The following is an 8,810-nucleotide window of genomic DNA, read 5'->3' as shown; positions in this document are numbered from 1 at the left end:
ATCATTAATTACTGTAAATTGACCATTTTTGCATGACTTCAAACTTCATGCATTTAAACCACCACCTGTTCATCACTTTATCTGAGGGGCCACAGACATGATTAACTAAAGAAAAGATAATGCTTAGCTAATGAGGACATGCCTATATTTGAACGATGTGGATTCTTCGATATTCTCTGAAAATGGTCTTAATCAGTTCATGATGAGTTAATGTATAGTTTACTTACCCCTTGGAGCACATTTCAAAAACCTAGAAATCACCATGATCATGTGTAATTGATCATTATTATGACCGCCGCTAGCGTAGCTAGCGAAGCGGTCATATAGTTGTTGTCAAAGTTTTTTTTTTTTTGTTTTTTGTTTTTTTTTTCTTTTTTCCCGTCATTTTTCGTCAACGATTCCCGGGACACCGTAACACCGGAGCGCATGAAACTTGGTGGGCATGTAGCCCCAGTAGAGTTCTATGGAAAATTTTCGTTTCGTCCCCGGGGGTCACTCCACCCCCGCGCTGCCCCCGCCCGAAGCCCAAAAATGACAGTTTTTCCTACATAACTACCTGAACCGTGGCACCGAGGATGACAAAATGTTTATGGTATGTTGTTCTCTAGAGCTTGCATCAACTTAGCTTATAACCAGTCATTTGTGATTTGCCCCCCCATCGTAAAAATTGAAAATGCAATGTAATATTGCTTTAATTGCCCCTATCTTCAGATGAGATGTTATGAACTGCACCAAATTTCATGTGTATGATTAACCTGACACCCTCTGGGAGTATGCCAAGTTTTGTGGAATTTCATCCATGGGGGGCTATAAAATAAATGGATTTATGTGTACATTCAGGACTGTATACCCATCGGCCAGTAGATGGTGGTATTATCTGGAGTCTAAATCCCCCCCTGGGGATTTCAAAAACTGTTCCAAACATCTCAATCTCTGCTAGTTTTTGTCCTTGAAACATATAAGTGACACCATTAGAAACCTTTAATCAACTAGTTTCCAAATATGTTTTAAAAGAGAATGGTTGCTCTGGGTGCAACAAACATGCAGGAACACACACACACACACACACACACACACACACATAAATACACACACACACACATACCTACACACACACGCACCACTACATACACACATGTACATAAAACATTATACAAACACATGCACAAACACGCCCACACGCATGCACACATACACCCTTACACACACACACACACACACACCTACACACACACACACACACACACACACACACACACACACACACATGCACACACACATCTTTGAGTACATTTTGTGAGACCACCGGAGCTGAGAAGTGAATGTGTGTGTGATGTACTATAGCCTGTGTGTGTGGGTGCGTTTCTGTGTGCCCATCTGTGTGTTTGCATGTGTGTATATGTGTGTATGTGCATGTTCTGTGTGTGTTCTCTTTCTTTCTCTCTCTCTCTCTCTCTCTCTCTCTCTCTCTCTCTGTGTCTGTGTTATCTGTGTGTATTCTGTGTGTGTTCTCTCTCTCTCTCTCTCTCTCTCTGGGTGTGCCTGTGTGTGTGTGTTTGTGTGTGTGTGTGTGTGTGTGTGTGTGTGTGTGTGTGTGTGCGAGTGTGTGTTTGTGTGAGTGTGTGCCTGTGTATGTGTGTTTGTGTGTGTGTGCACACGTGCGCATGTGCGTGTGTGTGTGTGTGTGTGTGTGTGTGTGTGTGTTATCTGATATTGGAGTGACAGTGACGGCAGAGAACACAGTGAACATATACTCAGATATGGGAAGCCGTACGGTGCAATAACATTGGAATAATGGAAATACACACTGAATGTACTTACACACACTGAAACATTGACACATTACACTGAAACATTGACACATTATACACTGTGTACGTTTACCACACTGAAAATGCTTGAACACACTGAAACTGAGAAACCAACACATTCATTTTTGCGCCATACACACTGAATCTGTTTGCACCGCACTGAAAGCACTCGCCCAACACACTGGGTTTACTTGCACACACACTGAAAAACTGCTTGCACTACACACTGAAACATTGACACATACACTGTGCCCTTTTTACCACACTGAAAATCCTAAAACACACTGAAACTGAAACGCCAACACACTGAATCTGCTGGCACCACACTGAATCACTCGCCCTACACTGGGTTTCCTTGCACACACACTGAAACTGCTTGCACTACACACTGAACCATTGACACATAATACACTGTGCACTTTTACCACACTGAAAAAAGCTAAAACACACCGGAACTGAAACGCCAACAACCGGAAGGTTCCTCATACACACTGAATCTGCTGGCACCACACTGAAATCACTCTCCAGACACACTGGGTTTACCTGCGCACGCACTGAAACTGCTTGCACTACACACTGAAACATTGTTACACACTGTGCACTTTTACCACACCGAAAATGCTAAAACACACTGAAACATTTACCCACACACTGGGAAGGAGAGCCTCACGTCATCCAGCTGTGTGCTGTGTTGTTTTTCAGGTGAGTCATTATTTTCGATGAATTTGTTGTGTTTGTGGTGTTTCAACTGTGTGACTCTGCTAGTTAGCTATTTTCCCTTATGCTAGCTCCCGTTAGCTAGCGAGCTAACTGGCTAACTTACATTGTATTTGAATGGGCGGCTAGGCTAGTTGTTTACTTCGTTAGTTTGAATTACTCTCGAATCCCTAGCGAATCACCTAAGATTCTTTTTATTTCATGCTTAGATTGTAGGCTAAATTGGGTTACCTGGCCTGTTGCTGTAAGCCTACCCTGGGGAAGAGCAGTCGGGGAAGGAGATGACATCCAGCTGTGCTGTGCATTGCTTATCAGTAAACGAACGAAAGAAGTTTCATTTAAAATAGGCCAGCCTGCATAGGCTAAAATATTTAGCGTTGCTCCCGGCTGCGTTCATTGCTGGGTTACGTGTATTTAGTTTGATGGTAGCTGTATCACCTTTTGCTTTATTTTTGCATTTCATAATCATTCCAGAACTTTGTTCCCCCACCCCACCAGCAAGCTCACACTCTCTGATGTGACCAGTGTGTTGGGTGTTTCAGTGTGGTGCAAGCAATTTCGGCGTGTATGGCGAAAAATTCAGTGTGTTGCCGTTCCAGCAGGTTCAAGCATTTTCAGTGTGGTAAAAGTTTCAGTGTGTATTGGGAGCAGTTTCAGCGCGTGTGCAAGTAAACCCAGTGTGTCGGGCGAGTGATTTCAGTGTGGTGCCAGCAGATTCAGTGTGTATGACGGAACCTTCCGGTTGTTGGCGTTTCAGTTCCGGTGTGTTTTAGCTTTTTTCAGTGTGGTAAAAGTGCACAGTGTATTATGTGTCAATGTTTCAGTGTGTAGTGCAAGTAGTTTTTCAGTGCGTGTGCAAGTAAACCCAGTGTGTTGGGCGAGTGATTTCAGTGCGGTGCAAACAGATTCAGTGTGTTGGCGTTTCAGTTTCAGTGTGTTTTAGCATTTTCAGTGTGGTAAAAGGGCACAGTGTATGTGTCAAGGTTTCAGTGTGTAGTGCAAGCAGTTTTTCAGTGCGTGTACACAGATTCAGTGTGTATGGCGCAAAATTCAGTGTGTTGGTTTCTCAGTTTCAGTGTGTTCAAACATTTTCAGTGTGGTAAAAGTACACAGTGTATAATGTGTCATTGTTTCAGTGTAATGTGTCAATGTTTCAGTGTGTGTAAGTACATTCAGTGTGTATTTCCATTATTCCAATGTTATTGCACCGTACGGCTTCCCATACTCAGAGACACATTAAACACACACACAAGCAGACACACACTCACACTAGACAGAGAAGCACTCATACACAAAAGCAAGCGCACACATGCACACACTCATTTACATGCATAAAAAGTTGCAGTAGGGATGGAGTATGCGATGGAAACACAAGCGTGATTGATATTTGCGGAGAGAATGTGCAGGACTGAGCGGCGGTCATATTGTGTATCGCTTTGCGGTACATCTAGTTCATAATGATTTACCCACTGTACCTAATGCTCAAGATGAATTTGTTGTCCATACCTGATGTCATTAATGACATACTATTAATTAATGTTTATTAATGAGATGTTCATGTATAATTAATGCATGAGTTAATGAATTAACTCATGATAATTCATGACATTTAGTTAACATGAATTCATGTGCAATTACTTTTCTTTTTTCTCCATGACGGTGATATCCAAAATTTTGTCTGACACAAAGTCATCATGATCATGCTTAATTAATCATGATTCATGATGATGTGCCAACCGTACTTAATGCTTATGATGATGAGTTATTTATGTATTAATTCATTAATGACAATCAATGAATTCATGTTAAGTCATAATGATTCATAATATATTAATGGATTAACTAATGCGTAATTCATGCATTAATTCATGCAATAGTTCATGAGAATTCATGTACCCTTATTGTAAAGTGTTACCGAGTAATGCAATGTGACCATTATGCACGTGTACATATTCATACAGTATATTGGTTAGCAGCAACTGAGTTAAGTTAATTGACATAAAGGCACTCACCAATTACAATCTCCACTATGGATAAGGGGAGTACTAGATGCTTAAAATATACTGTTGGGGAACACAATTTATTTGATCAAAGAAATGTTGTATCTACCCATAATTCTGCAAGTTGAAACTAGAATGAATGAAATGAGAGAAGTGTAACAGCAGGTGAAACCTTGTAACCTACCTATACATATTTGTATTATTGCCCTGTCATCCATTGTCTACAATCAATGCCTATCCTACAAAAAATACAGGATGGAACAAACAAGGAAATCAGTAAGGAAAGGACAACCGCACATACTGTAAACATCACAAAGATATTTGCACACGTGAAAACAGAGAGGAGAGCCTAACATACTGTGACAATTGATGAGACACACGTTATCCAAACAATACTTCAGCATAGCAGTGAGAATCATGTGCACACACTACGATGCCATTACAACACACATGAGTATTCACAAACACATTCACAATACACAGGTTAGTCAGTCACATACAACACACAGGGATTAACACATGAGGTACAGCTATGGAAAGACTACACATGCTAAGACACACACAACAAGGTGAACACAACTACAACTGTACAAAGGAAATAAAGCCTTCAAAATGAAAAGTCAAGAATGTATAGTCAACATGATCAAGGTTGACGAAGAAATTGAACTAATTAACAAACTATTACTCGGACTGGCATGAACTAAAACGAGTAGCCTGGATGTTACCCCTCTAGGCGCCACTGTCGACTTGAGTCGAAAAGACTGAATAAAACGGCCGATTTGGTCAAATAGGGTGTCAAACTCCCCACCACTAGTTGGCAGAAATGTCATACTACATCCCCGACTCAGAAATATGTCATGCTTCTATACAAAATATTTAAGCAAGAGCGCTTTGAATCAGTGCAAAATAATAGTGGAGCTACTGTATGTGTGCGTGCAAGCTATTTTATCAGAGCGCCACTGTGAACATCAGCGAGTATTTCCACCAGATTTGCGCCTGATGGCATCAAAAAAATTTACCAGGAATGAAGTGTCTTCTGTTCGCTGACCCTGATTCTGAAGGGGACTATCTGCCTTCAGACGATAACAGTGATTCGTTTAGTGACCATGCTTCAGATGCGTCCCTGGCTAGCAATGATGCAGCTGGGCAAAGTGAGAGTTTAGTCCTACACCAAGCACAAATGTGACCATTTAAAGCAATTTATTTTGAGAAAATCAACAATAACAAACTTCCGGGTTAAAATGTTAAATTTCACGTTTTCGCTTAATTCGACAGTATACAGCCTACAGTTTCATATCGTGAACGCATTTCACAGAAAAACATACGTTTTGACTGTTAAACCCGGCGAAGATTCAACACATTTGCTGTCATTCCCGTTGTCCACGCGCCGCTTAAAAAGGTGATTTCTCCTCTTCTGGCATATCGTGACAGGAGAACCATGTCAACTTTGGATAAGATTATATTAGCGATAGTTTGTGTAATACCCTCGATATACATATCGTTCAAAAGCTTAGTTTATGGCCGTTCACGTGAGCACAATAACTTGATTTAGTCAATTTTACCGAAACGACTGGTTTCGCTTTTGCAGAGTCACAAAAGTGGATCCTTTGCCCCATGTAGATGGTCCTTTGCCCAATGTCAGTGGTGGGGTCAATGTTTCATGGGGTGTTGGGGTGTTCATTGGGAAGTTAGCAGGCATGTTAGTTAGTTGCGTGGAGAACGAGGCTGGAAGTAGTGTCAGGGCACTGCCTTTTTACCGCATTAGCCATGTTGCTCCTTTGTCTTCCGACGAGCACCTCTTTGTAATCGCGGGGACGGTAACGTGGTGGATGGAGCCTTTGTTATATGTTAGATGAGGTCGAAGTGTCGATAGGAGAGCTAGGGGCCACATAGAAGCAGGGTGGGGAGTCACAATGAGAATGAGAATAGTCAGAACCATGCTAATATGTTGTATGTTGTGTATGGTGTCTTAAGCTGCTGGGACCTTGAATTTTCCCTTGGGGATCAATAAAGTATCTATCTATCTATCTATCTATCTATCTATGTATCTATCTATCTAATTCGCTCCATTCGTCAGGCGCGCATGGCAGATCTAAAGGCCGCCTGGCCTGACCTCTGGCACCTAAAGGGAAGTGGAAACTCTGTGGAAATAAACCATTTATTTTGTTGCCGTTATAGGATCAGAAGCTATATGCCTTTCACTGTATGGCTTGTCATTTCACGCATTTGCATTTAACAAAAGCCTCTGACCATTTCTCGTAAAAAGGGTCCCTGCACAAGACATTCATTGTAAGTGTTGTTGTTTGTCCTGACCAGATGATGCCAGTACTTCCCCTTTTAACTTCTCCTTTCTGAAATGGCATTTGCATTTTGTTGTCATGACAACAAAGTTGAACCTAATCTGATGTCATGTTACACTGGTTTCACTTTCTGCAGTGCTGGCCAAAGCCCCTTGGGCAAGTGGTGCTTTCTGAAAATGCAACATACTGGTGTGCCATTCTGGAGGAGTTGGAACACCTGTGTCTGTGTCTTTATCCTTCTTGACTGATTTTTCACTAGTTTCACATTATAGGATAGAGGACATACACTGCCTTACTAAAGCATTGTAGTTTGCTGGCAGTGTTGGGAGAAACAGCGTTTAAGTATAACAGCGTTACCAACGACGTTAATTTGTCAGTAACGGAGTAATCAAATTAATTACTTTTCACATTGTTGCAATGCCGTTATCGTTACTGAGAATCTAAAGCGTTGCATCACTACAATTTGTTTGAATGACGCGCGAGGTGTCAAGCTTGGGCTTCATCAGCTCAGCTGCCTGGCGAGAGCGCACGAGAGGGGATAATGATGACGCCACTGCAAATGCGATGATGATTGGCTGGGTGGGCGGATGCCATGCGCACGATCTGACCTCCACCTATGACTATCTCTGAACAACACGCTGGACCGCAGCAATGGAAAAATGGATATGGAGCTTAAAAAGACGTTTGAGGAATCAGAATACATTTCTACGACAGCAGACATCTGGACGGCCCACAATAAAAGATACATGGGTGTGACAGTACATTGGATCAATCCAAACAACATGGAAAGAGAGAAAGCAGTTTGCAGACGATTTAAGAGGCATCATACTCAAGACGTTATTGCAGTGGAGCTTGACAATATACACTCAACATGTGGGATAACGCACAAAATCACAGCAATAGTGACTGATAATGGGTCTAATTTTGTGAAAACATTTAAGAGGTACCAGCCTTATTTATTACTTATTATCTACATGCAACTGATGATGATGATGATGATGATGGAGATGTTGTGATAGGTAGCGTTGCCCTCCCACAAGAGATGTGCATCACACACACTAAACCTAATTATGACCGCCGCTAGCGTAGCTAGCGAAGCGGTCATATAGTTGTTGTCAAAGTTTTTTTTTTTTTTTTTTTTTTTTTTTTTCTTTTTTCCCGTCATTTTTCGTCAACGATTCCCGGGACACCGTAACACCGGAGCGCATGAAACTTGGTGGGCATGCAGCCCCAGTAGAGTTCTATGGAAAATTTTCGTTTCGTCCCCGGGGGTCACTCCACCCCCGCGCTGCCCCCGCCCGAAGCCCAAAAATGACAGTTTTTCCTACATAACTACCTGAACCGTGGCACCGAGGATGACAAAATGTTTATGGTATGTTGTTCTCTAGAGCTTGCATCAACTTAGCTTATAACCAGTCATTTGTGATTTGCCCCCCCATCGTAAAAAATTAAAATGCAATGTAATATTGCTTTAATTGCTATCTTCAGATGAGATGTTATGAACTGCACCAAATTTCATGTGTATGATTAACCTGACACCCTCTGGGAGTATGCCAAGTTTTGTGGAATTTCATCCATGGGGGGCTATAAAATAAATGGATTTATGTGTACATTCAGGACTGTATACCCATCGGCCAGTAGATGGTGGTATTATCTGGAGTCTAAATCCCCCCCTGGGGATTTCAAAAACTGTTCCAAACATCTCAATCTCTGCTAGTTTTTGTCCTAGAAACATATAAGTGACACCATTAGAAACCTTTAATCAACTAGTTTCCAAATATGTTTTAAAAGAGAATGGTTGCTCTGGGTGCAACAAACATGCAGGAACACACACACACACACACACACACACACACATAAATACACACACACACACGCATACCTACACACACACGCACCACTACATACACACATGTACATAAAACATTATACAAACACATGCACAAACACGCCCACACGCATGCACACATACACCCTTACAC

This window comes from Sardina pilchardus, chromosome 1 (assembly GCF_963854185.1).
Source record: "Sardina pilchardus chromosome 1, fSarPil1.1, whole genome shotgun sequence".
Lineage (NCBI taxonomy): Eukaryota > Metazoa > Chordata > Actinopteri > Clupeiformes > Clupeidae > Sardina > Sardina pilchardus.
The sequence above is the reverse complement of the archived record's forward strand: the minus strand, read 5'-3'. Positions refer to the sequence as shown.